Here is a 9,783-nt window from a genome sequence, read left to right as displayed (position 1 = left end):
TGAGGAGACAGGAGAAGAGGGTGAGGTTATTTCATACCTGAGGGCTTGATGATCATGATGAACCAGGAGATGAGGCTGTGTGCATGTGAAGGATCATGTTATAGAAGCCCTCTCTTCTCTATGGGTTTCCCAGGTGGCTTAGTGGTAAAGAGTCTGCCTGCAATGTAGGAGACGTGGGTTTGATCCCTGGGTCAGGAAGATCTGCTGGATGAGGAAATGGCAACTCACTCCAGTAGTTTTGCCTGAAAAATTCCATGGACAGAGGAGCCTGGAGGGTTACAGGCCATGGGGCTACAAAGAGTCGGACACGACTGAGTGATGGAGAATGAGTAGGAGCACTCTTCCTTACACTCTGGCTTCTTGCCCTTTGACTGCCTTTGCAGAAGCCAGCTGGCCACTGGGAAGCTAATTTGTAAACAGTGAGTTCACTGTGTAAGGCTCAGGTCACAATAGGGGCAGGGAAGGGTCGAGGATGTAAGCGAACAGGTCATCCTTTGCATCCTCATCCAAGGTTGACTTGTGGCCCTGGATTCTGGAGGTTTGGGCAGCTCAGAAGTGGGAGGAAAGGAAATAAGTAGCTGGATGCTGTTCTAATAGCTCTGTGCTGAGTCCTGACTGTGGCTCTAAGAGATGTGACTTTGGGCAAAGTCTTTAAAGTTTAGGTTCTGTAGGTGATATCTGAGAGTCATACCCACTCTAAACCTCTATGAATTTTAGCACCTGCTCCCTAGGAGTCAAATAATAGTTTTGTTTGTTTTTTAAGTTGATTTATCCATGGGGAAGAAAGCTTACAATGGAAAATAAACAGGAAATCAATTTCTATTCAAATTGCATCTTTCATATTTTGATTTCCTTGCACTAACAGTTTACACATTGTATGCTCTTTTTACTAAAGCATACCTTGTCACACTAAAAAAAAAAAAAAGAAAATTAGGCATACTATCAAAAATACACAAGTCAAGAAAATAGGACAACTCAGCTTTGACCCCCTTGCACTCACCACCCTGGATGATTTTTAAGCAATTTCCAGATAGCATATCATTTCAATGTTAAATATTTCCGAGTGTATTTCTAAAGCATAAGATTGCTTAAGGGAAAAAAAAAAAAAAAACACCTCAGTATTGATATCACACTAATAATAATATCTAATCAGTGCTCATACTTCCCCCAATTGTCTCATAATATTTTTTTATGTTTTTAAACTCAAATCAGAATCCAAGTTAAATTTCACATGCTGTATTTGGTTGATGTGCTTCTTAAGTTTTTGTTTTGTTTTGTTTTTTAACACTGATGCCACTGTCTAAGAGTCCTGTAATTCCACAACAACTCCTGATTTCATGTCATTTCCCCCAGTGTAGGCCTGCCATTTAATTTTAGGAGCTCTAAGGAACCACTGCAGTTTAGACAACAAAGCCTCTAAAGATTCATTTTAAAATTCCTTCTAGACACACTTAGAAGGAGAAGTATAAAAATAATAAATAAAGAAAAGAGGATAGAAAGAAGAAAAGGCTGGAGGGAGTCATAAGAAGACACATGAAGGCTCAAGGGGAACAAAAGAAAAGGACTTTTGTAGCAGGGACTTAAGTAACCCCCATCCACCAAGAAGCTTGAAAACCCTTACAAATGTGTTTCTTACTTTTTTTTTTTTTTACTGTCACCTGGCTTAGCAAGTGGCAAACATGAATCTTTAAATAATAACATTCTGTTTATTTAGTGTGTTTTCCCAGACAGCTTATCAAATAGCTGAGTGGGTATCGTTGAAGTCATCCTCTATGTAAAGTGGGGAAAGGTAGGAATTCTAATTCCCATTTTACAGATGATGAAACAATTGATACAGCTAGTAATAGCTGTATCACAGTCATTTGCTGTTCATCAAACATTGTGCTGAACTTGATGATGTTATCTAATTGGATCCTTGTAACAAGCTGATGACATTGGCATAAGGATCGTTATAATCTTTATAACAAACTGATGACATGATGAAAATAACACTCAGAGAGGGAGAATAACTTGCCCACAGTTACAAATCTGGGGAAATCAAGGAGCAGAGATGGAAATTCAAGACTGTCAAACCCACTGTTCTTTTTTTCCAGGTCAGTCTGCTCTCTACTAAGTCATCAATCTTGTTCTGCATAGACTTGCTCACTGGCAAAATTCCATTTAGAGAGTAGCACAGAGCATCACCAAATATAATAACAGGGTACAGTGTGCTGGAATTTGCAAAGCATTTTCCTTCCCACAGACTGTCTCATTTCTTTCTTATAACCACCTTGAAAAATAGGGCAGGTGTGTTAATTTGTGTTTTACAGATGAGGAAATTGAAATTCAAAGCTCTTGGTTATGTTAGTTGGTAATCATGCAGCTAGTGAGGGCAGTGAGTGTCACGGAGCTAGTTTGCAGCAGAGTGAGGATCAGAGGCTCTTTCTTCTGAGTCCAGATCCCGTGTTTCTCGGGTCCTCTTTGCAAACCTCCTGGGCCCACACCTTTAGCTGCTGACTTTTTTTCCATGCCCCCTCTGATGTTCCTTGTGCAAAGTCGAGTAGGCTTATTACAAATTAAATATCAGGAAGCTCAAACTGATGAACAGGAAGGAAATGAGGCTGCTAATGCTCAGAGGAATGGAATCGAGATGCATTTTTTTTAGCAGAATTTTGGGCCAACTGGCCTCTTTCTGTCCTTCCCTTCCCTGTGTCCTTCCAGTCTCCATGGAAACCCCAAATCAATGTGGCATATGTTGATTCATGTTTCTACTGTTACTAGGAAGCTACAAACTGGAAATTGCTTTTAAAAGATTTGTGGAAGAGCTTTAGCATGCTGACCAGAATTCAAATCTAATATCCAAATGACTGTTTTATTAAAAGCTTTTAATGTGGTCCTATCCTAGGTGGTATGTTGATGAAATAAGCACACAGGGGGCATTTGGCAATAAACCTCCGCTTCCACCATCGTGGCTTTTAAAAATATTATATTGCAGTCCTTAATTCCCTTTATCTTCAGTGTAATTACATTTCTGTGGCCCGTGTGACAATGCCAGGTGTCCTTTTGCTCTTGATTAATTCCACTCTGCCCCAACCAGGCAGTTGAGAACAATAGTTTGCAGATGCCGTAGGTACCTGGACGGCTGCCCCTGGGCATCATTAACATTAGGCTGACTTCCATCTTGACCTGGAGACTGCAGAAGTCTGGTGTGTTTCTGCCATAAGGAGTCCTCGGTGATTTTTCACATTTTCTCATGAACTGAAAATCAAATGCAGCTGACATTTATTAAACACCTGCTCCATACCAGGCAATGAAAATTGATAGCAGGGGGAACGAGTCAGAGAGTCTGTCTTTGTGGAGCACACAGTCATTTGGGAGGATCCGAAAATATAAATCACAAGGATAAACTACAGGCTGTGATGCGGGCTGTCAGAGAATCACATAGCACAGCGGCGATGCAGAATGGGGGGATTCTTCCTGATTGAGGGAGCTCTGGAAAAGCTTTGGAAAGGCCAAGTTCTAGCTTGGAGATGTTGGGTTTCAGGAAGGACCTGGGAGTTAAGAGACAGACCCAGAATGGAGACATTCAGAGAGCCTAGCTGAGGAATCAGGTCTGTGCTTGCATGCATGCATGAGTGTGTATGTGCACGCCTGCACAGGCCTGAGTGTGTAGCGGGATATGAGACTGGATAGGTAAATGGGACCAAATTATTGGAATAACAGGCAGGACAGGGAGTTAGCATGGAGCCCATTATACAGATGATCTGCTTTGTTGTTGTTGCTGTTTAGTCGCTCATTTGTGTCCCACTCTTTTGCAACCCCGTGGACTATAGCCCTCCAGGCTCCTCTGTGCATGGGATTTTCCAGGCAAGAATACTGGAGTGGCTTGCTGTTTCCTCCTCCAGGGAATCTTCCTGACCCAGGGATCAAACCCGTGTCCCCTGCACTGCAAGTGGATTCTTACCACTGAACCACCGGGGAATATTTGCTTTATGAATCTATTCAGTAGCTCACTCTTGTGGTAGTGGAGTGTGCCAGAAGGTTTGTGGGGAATGGGGGTGATGAAAGAGGGACAGAAGATCAGTTATTTAGGGGAGGTGGAAGGGCACGCATTGTGCTGGGTGCCGATACCTCTGACATGGCGGCATCAATGGATACGAGATGAGGAAATTCAGAAATAAATCAGAAATACAATGATAAGGTTTAGAAATCAATTCAGCAAGAGGAATGGAGGGAAAGAAACCCCAGATACCTGCATTTATTACCTTGAGGGTCTGGAACAGAGTGATGTCATGAATGCACACAGGAACCCAGCAAGAATGGAGGACTTGGAGGGGAAGGTGGTTGTTTTGGAGACTGTTGAGAGTCTGCAGGGTCTGAGAGGGGTGGGGCTGTCTAGAAGACCTCTTGAAATGCAGCGTGGAGCTCAAGAGAGCTAGGACCGAAGCCCTGATTCTGGAGAGAAGCTGTGCCCGGTGCTTGGGAGGATGGAGTTTCACAGAGGAGCAAGTGCAAAGAGGGACGATCATCAAGGTGCCCGGCAGCCAGAAGTGCCGAGAAGCCAGAAGAGCCAGAGGTGCCAAGAAGCTAGAGAAGGGCTTGCAATGATTGTTTTGCTGGGAAAAACCACGCGTCTCAACCTGAGATGCCGTCCTAAGCCTAGTTTTCAGCCAGCAACTCAGGAGCTGTAAACAGAGACTAATCCAGAGTTCTACGTCCCTGGACCAGAGTCCAAGTAGCAAGTGCCCTTCTCATTAGCTCTCCAACCTGCTTGCCTTTTCCTGTCTCTCCCCTTTGGGAAAGAAAACCATGCCAGGATACATATCCCCTCGGTTCAACTTAATTTCCCTCCTCTAAATTCTTTATACACCTGCCTCTATAGGAAGGAAGATAAGAGTCCTCCCTTAAAAAATTATTTGTTTGACTACACTGGGTTTTGGTTGTGGCATGCGGGATCATTGGGGCTTTTCAGGTGGTGCTAGTGGTAAAAAATCCATCTGTCAATGCAGGAGACACCAGATCCAACTCACCAGAGACGTGAGTTGGATCCCTGGGTCGGGAAGATCCCCTGGAGGAGGAAATGGCAACTCACTCCAATATTCTTACCTGGAAAATTCCACAGACAGAGGAGTCTGGCGGGCTAGAGTCCATGGGGTCGTCAGGAGTTGATGGACACGACTGAGTATGCACACCCACACCACTTGGGGTCTTGAACCTGGGCCCAATGCACTGGACTATCAGGGAAATCCCTAGAGTCCTCCCTTGCGAGGGACCTGTCCGAGGTCTGTGCTGCTCAAACTGGGGTGCTGTGAGCTTACTCCTTGGTGTTAAGGAGAGTTGGTAAAAAAATAAATAAATAAAAAGTTTGCAGTGCTTTTAATTTTCTTTTTATTCATGCTAGAATCATGCCTACACACCCTCATCCCTCTGCTCTTTATATTCCTGTTCTTTCTTTTAAAACTTTATTAATTGTGGTATCTCACCTTAAATGTTTGGGTTGGCTTACTGACTTGCTGCGACTGTATTAATTCTCTCAAGGCTAATTGAAGATTCTGATGCCTAGTTAATATGGGTCAGCTTCCACTCGAGCCTTGGGCTCCTGTACAACACTCTGCTGTCTCTTCAGTGCCTTTAAATCCTGGATGCTGGACTGGGCAGTGTAAGCCTTGGAGGAGGCCTCCAGCCCCCTGTGTTAGCACTAGGAGGGGGGTCCCACGACGACCCTGCCTTTGTGTTCAGGCGAAAGGTGGAATAGGCTGGAGGCACCGAGTTTGGTATCAGACACCCAGCTCTGTTGCTTACAAATGGCTTTTCTCTGTTTTTCCATCTGTAAAACAGGTGATAAAGACATTGGTCTTGTAAATTTGTGTTAGTCACTCAGTTGTGTCCAGCTCTTTGCAACCCCATGGGTTATGGCCTGCCAGCATCCTCTGTCCATGGAATTCTCCAAGCAAGAATACTAGAGTGGGTTTCTATCCCCTTCTCCAGGGGATCTTCTGGACCCAGGGATGGAACCCAGGACTCCTGCATTAGGCAGATTCTTTACTGTCTGAGCCACCAGAGAAGCCTGTAAGTTTTTGGTGAGAGTTAAATAAGATAACAAAGTGCAATGTTTAGACAGTGTTGGCACATACTAGTCAGTTCAGTCACTCAGTCATGTCTGACTCTTTGCAACCCCATGGACTGCAGCACGCCAGGCTTCCCTGTCCATCACCAACTCGCGGAGCTTGCTCAAAGTCGTGTCCACTGAGTCGCTGATGGCATGCAACCATCTCATCCTCTGTCATCCCCTTCTCCTCCTGCCTTCAATCTTTCCCAGCATCAGGGTCTTTCCCAGTGAATCAGTTCTTCGAATCAGGTGACCAAAGTGTTAGAGCTTCAGCTTCAGCATCAGTCCTTCCAATGAATATTCAGAACTGATTTCCTTTAGGATTGACTGGTTTGATCTCCTTGCAGTATGAAAGGAGTATGAACAGTATGAAAATGGCACATACTAAGTGCTCATTAAACATTAGCCCTGGATGAGGAATCCAGGGGTGGATCCACCTTCTTACCTTGGATTAGGGAAGTGCTTATCGCTGGACTTTTCTTCACCCGTTTATCTGTGTGCCTCTTTCTGATGGTACAGTTCACCAGGAAAATGCTCAGAAGTGAGCGATTCTCTTTATGCTTTAATTTAAAATCCGTTTGCCTCAGGGTTCAAGACAGGAATTCGGAGGGCTAGAAAACGCTCGTTTGCATCTCCTTTTATAACACGAAGTCCCCTTTACCTAACAGAGGGGCACTGTGGACATTTTCAGAGAGAGACTGTGAGTCACGGTGGAGGCAGCATCAGAATTTTTATTTCATCCTATCATCAGTGTGGTTGCAGCAGTCATTGCACTGCGAGGGGCCAGGCCATGCACCAATAGATCTGCCAGGAAAGACTGGGTTCTGGCATGACGTAGTAGAAGAAGCTCTGCTCTAAAAGCCACAAGGAGGCATGTTCTGGTCCTTGAAGTACCTCTGACGTGTGGTGTCACTTTGAAAAAGGCAGGTCACCTTTTCTACCCTCAGTTCTCTGATCTGTGTCACAGGGATGATAATACTGTCTCTGACTGTGGCAAGGGGTTGTTGAGTGACAACGCATGACAATGCTTTCTACATTGTGAACGGTTCAACAAATAGAGTCCGGTATCTTTAGAATAAAAGCATCACTTTCCATAGTGATATCTGCTGATATCTCCAGCGAGTGCTGCCTTCTGGGCTTCAGAAATGATTAGCAGCAAAGTCTAGGTGCATTGGGAGCTAGTTCCTGGGTGGGAGCAGGAGGCGGTGCCTTAGAGACCTGGAGTGGAATGAGGAGAAAGAAGGTAAGTAAACTTTATCCCAGGGCAACGGTTTGTAAACTTTAGCATGCATTGGAATCATCCGTAAGACCGGCCCCATCCCCAGAGACTCTGATTCTGTAGGTCTGGGGGTGGGGCCTAAGACTTTACATTTCGAACACATTCCCAGGTGATGCTGACACTGCTGGTCCAGGGACCACACTTGGAGAATTACTGTACTAGGGCAAGCAGGAAGAGAGAGTCCTCCTTGTGGAACTGAATCGGGCAGTGTGAAGATCCATGTGGGTAAGGCGATTTGAAAGAAAAAAAAAAAGACTGTAGAAGATAGAAAAATAGAGATAATGTGCGGATTGGGCAGAACAAAGGGAAAAGTCTCATTCCGTGACAAATACAAGTCGGGGGAAGTTGCTAGGTGATAGATGAGGGAGAGGGGTGAATTTCCAGTGTAGGGAAACCCAGGTGAGAGGCAAGAGCATCGATTTGGAAATGTACAAGTCTGAGGAGGTGGAGATTTCTCATTAAGAAGTGAGGAGTGGTGTGGTTGGTTCTGGGGACTGGGATGGGTTGCGGGGGACCAACGCCTCTGTGGGGTAAGAGGGACAGCTGAGCTGTGGCAGAGGGGGGTAATTTCAGTGTTGTGTGGTGTGGCTTGGCAGTGCGGCACAATAGAAATTGGGAGAAAGGGGGTGGAATTTAGATGTGTGACCTGCCCCATAGCTTTCTTGCTCTCTGCATTTATCACATCACATCACACCCAGCAAGACAGCCCCCCTCCTCCTGGTTCATTAGGAGATTTGATTCGGCTTGGCTCCTGCTGTCAGCAGCTGTCTGGGGGCAAAATCTTTATGCTCCCTGCTCCCTAAGCAGCAACCAGCCTTCAGCCAGCAGCAGAGCTCATTAGAAGATGCCCCCCACCCCCCACCCAGACCCTTGATTTTCAGTTCACTGGTGGTGGGAAAGAGTTAATACCTCCAGCTTCGCTGCTCCCCTGGGCAGCCTCTGGGTGCCGAGGGAGGCAGCTCTGGGCTGTGGGAACTTCTCCCTGAGCTGCTGAGCTGCAGCCAGAGGAGCAGTGAAGCAGGTTAGTGAGGCTGAAGACGGAGATGCGGGAGGAGTGCCAGGCGAGCTCCGCTCAGGGGCACCTCCTGCATCCTGCCAATAAGGATGGGCGTGCAGCCTGTGCCCGGGAGCTGAGCCGCCGCCCGCTGGGTGTAGGCTGCTTCAGTATTTACCGAATGTGACAAGCAGAGAGAAGAGCTTTCAGCGGGGCCGCTTGCTGCCCGGCTCAAGTGGTGGGAGGTGTGTTGTGCATGCAGGCGTGTGGATATGTGTGTGTGTGTGTGTTTGTGTGCGTGTGCAAGTGTGCCTCTGTGTTCATGCACACATGCCCTTCACCCGCCAAGGATTTGACTGCTAAGAGAAAGATCTACTCTTTCCCCAGAGCTCCTTACCTGCAGCCTCTCTGACCATCCCGTTGGCAAAGACCCGCAGGCCATGAGGACTGGTCAAAGACAGTGAGTATCGCTTGGGTTTCTCTCTTTACTCTCCGGGGTGCCCGTGTGGGCTGATTGCATTATCCATATTTAATTAACCTGCCTCTCCATGCATATTGATTGCTTTCTTCCCGCTGAGGCTCTTAGTTCCTCTTCCCCTCTTTATAAATCTTTGCTCTTTGCTTTTAACCTTTTTTTTTTCTTTCCCCTTGAGTATCCTCTCTTTCCAATATGTCTCAGCCTGTCTGCCCCAGAGTCACCTGTAACTCAATGCCTACTTACTAGGGCACATGGACCATGGTACCGTCATACCTTTGACCTTCCTGGGCTCTGGGTAACCCCAAACTCTTCTACAAACCTAGGGTCAAATAGGGAAGAGACCCCAGGTGCTGGGATGAATGAGAAAGGTGGAGTCAGGGTATCCTGCAAACTCTTACGTACTTGACTCTAAGCTGATAGAAGGGGTGGTGGAGGGGTTTAAAGGGCAATAGTGGCCAGTGTTGAACGAGGAAGAGAGAGAGGCAGATGTCTAAGCAGCCCTGGGAAGCCGGCATGGATGGTGGTGGGACTGGAAGAGCCACAGGGCAGGAACGGGAGGCCAGGTGATGCTGCCCAGGTGACCTTGCCTGCTGTGAGTGTGGGTGGTAGTACCTGATTCTGCTCGGCCCCAAGCTAATAAAGGCTCCTGGCCTGGGCGTCCCCCTCCTCTGGGGCTCTAACCCACAAGTCAGTGAAAACAAGGCTAAGATACCGCAAGTAATGATTTCTGGTGACCCTTATGGCTGTGAAGGACTTTGATTTCCTGACTTCTGTGCAAGCAGATATATGCACAGTTAGGGCACAGATTAAGGAAACATCCTTGATGTCAGAACACAGCCCTCGCTCAGTCTCCTGCACACAAAGTCTAATCCCGCCCCCCCCCAGTTTTAATAAAGTAATCTTTTAATTTGATTAATTATAGTAGTATGAGAGAAGGTATTTTT

This window comes from Muntiacus reevesi, chromosome 5, assembly GCF_963930625.1.
Source record: "Muntiacus reevesi chromosome 5, mMunRee1.1, whole genome shotgun sequence".
Taxonomy (NCBI): Eukaryota; Metazoa; Chordata; class Mammalia; order Artiodactyla; family Cervidae; genus Muntiacus; species Muntiacus reevesi.
This window is presented reverse-complemented; position numbering follows the sequence as displayed.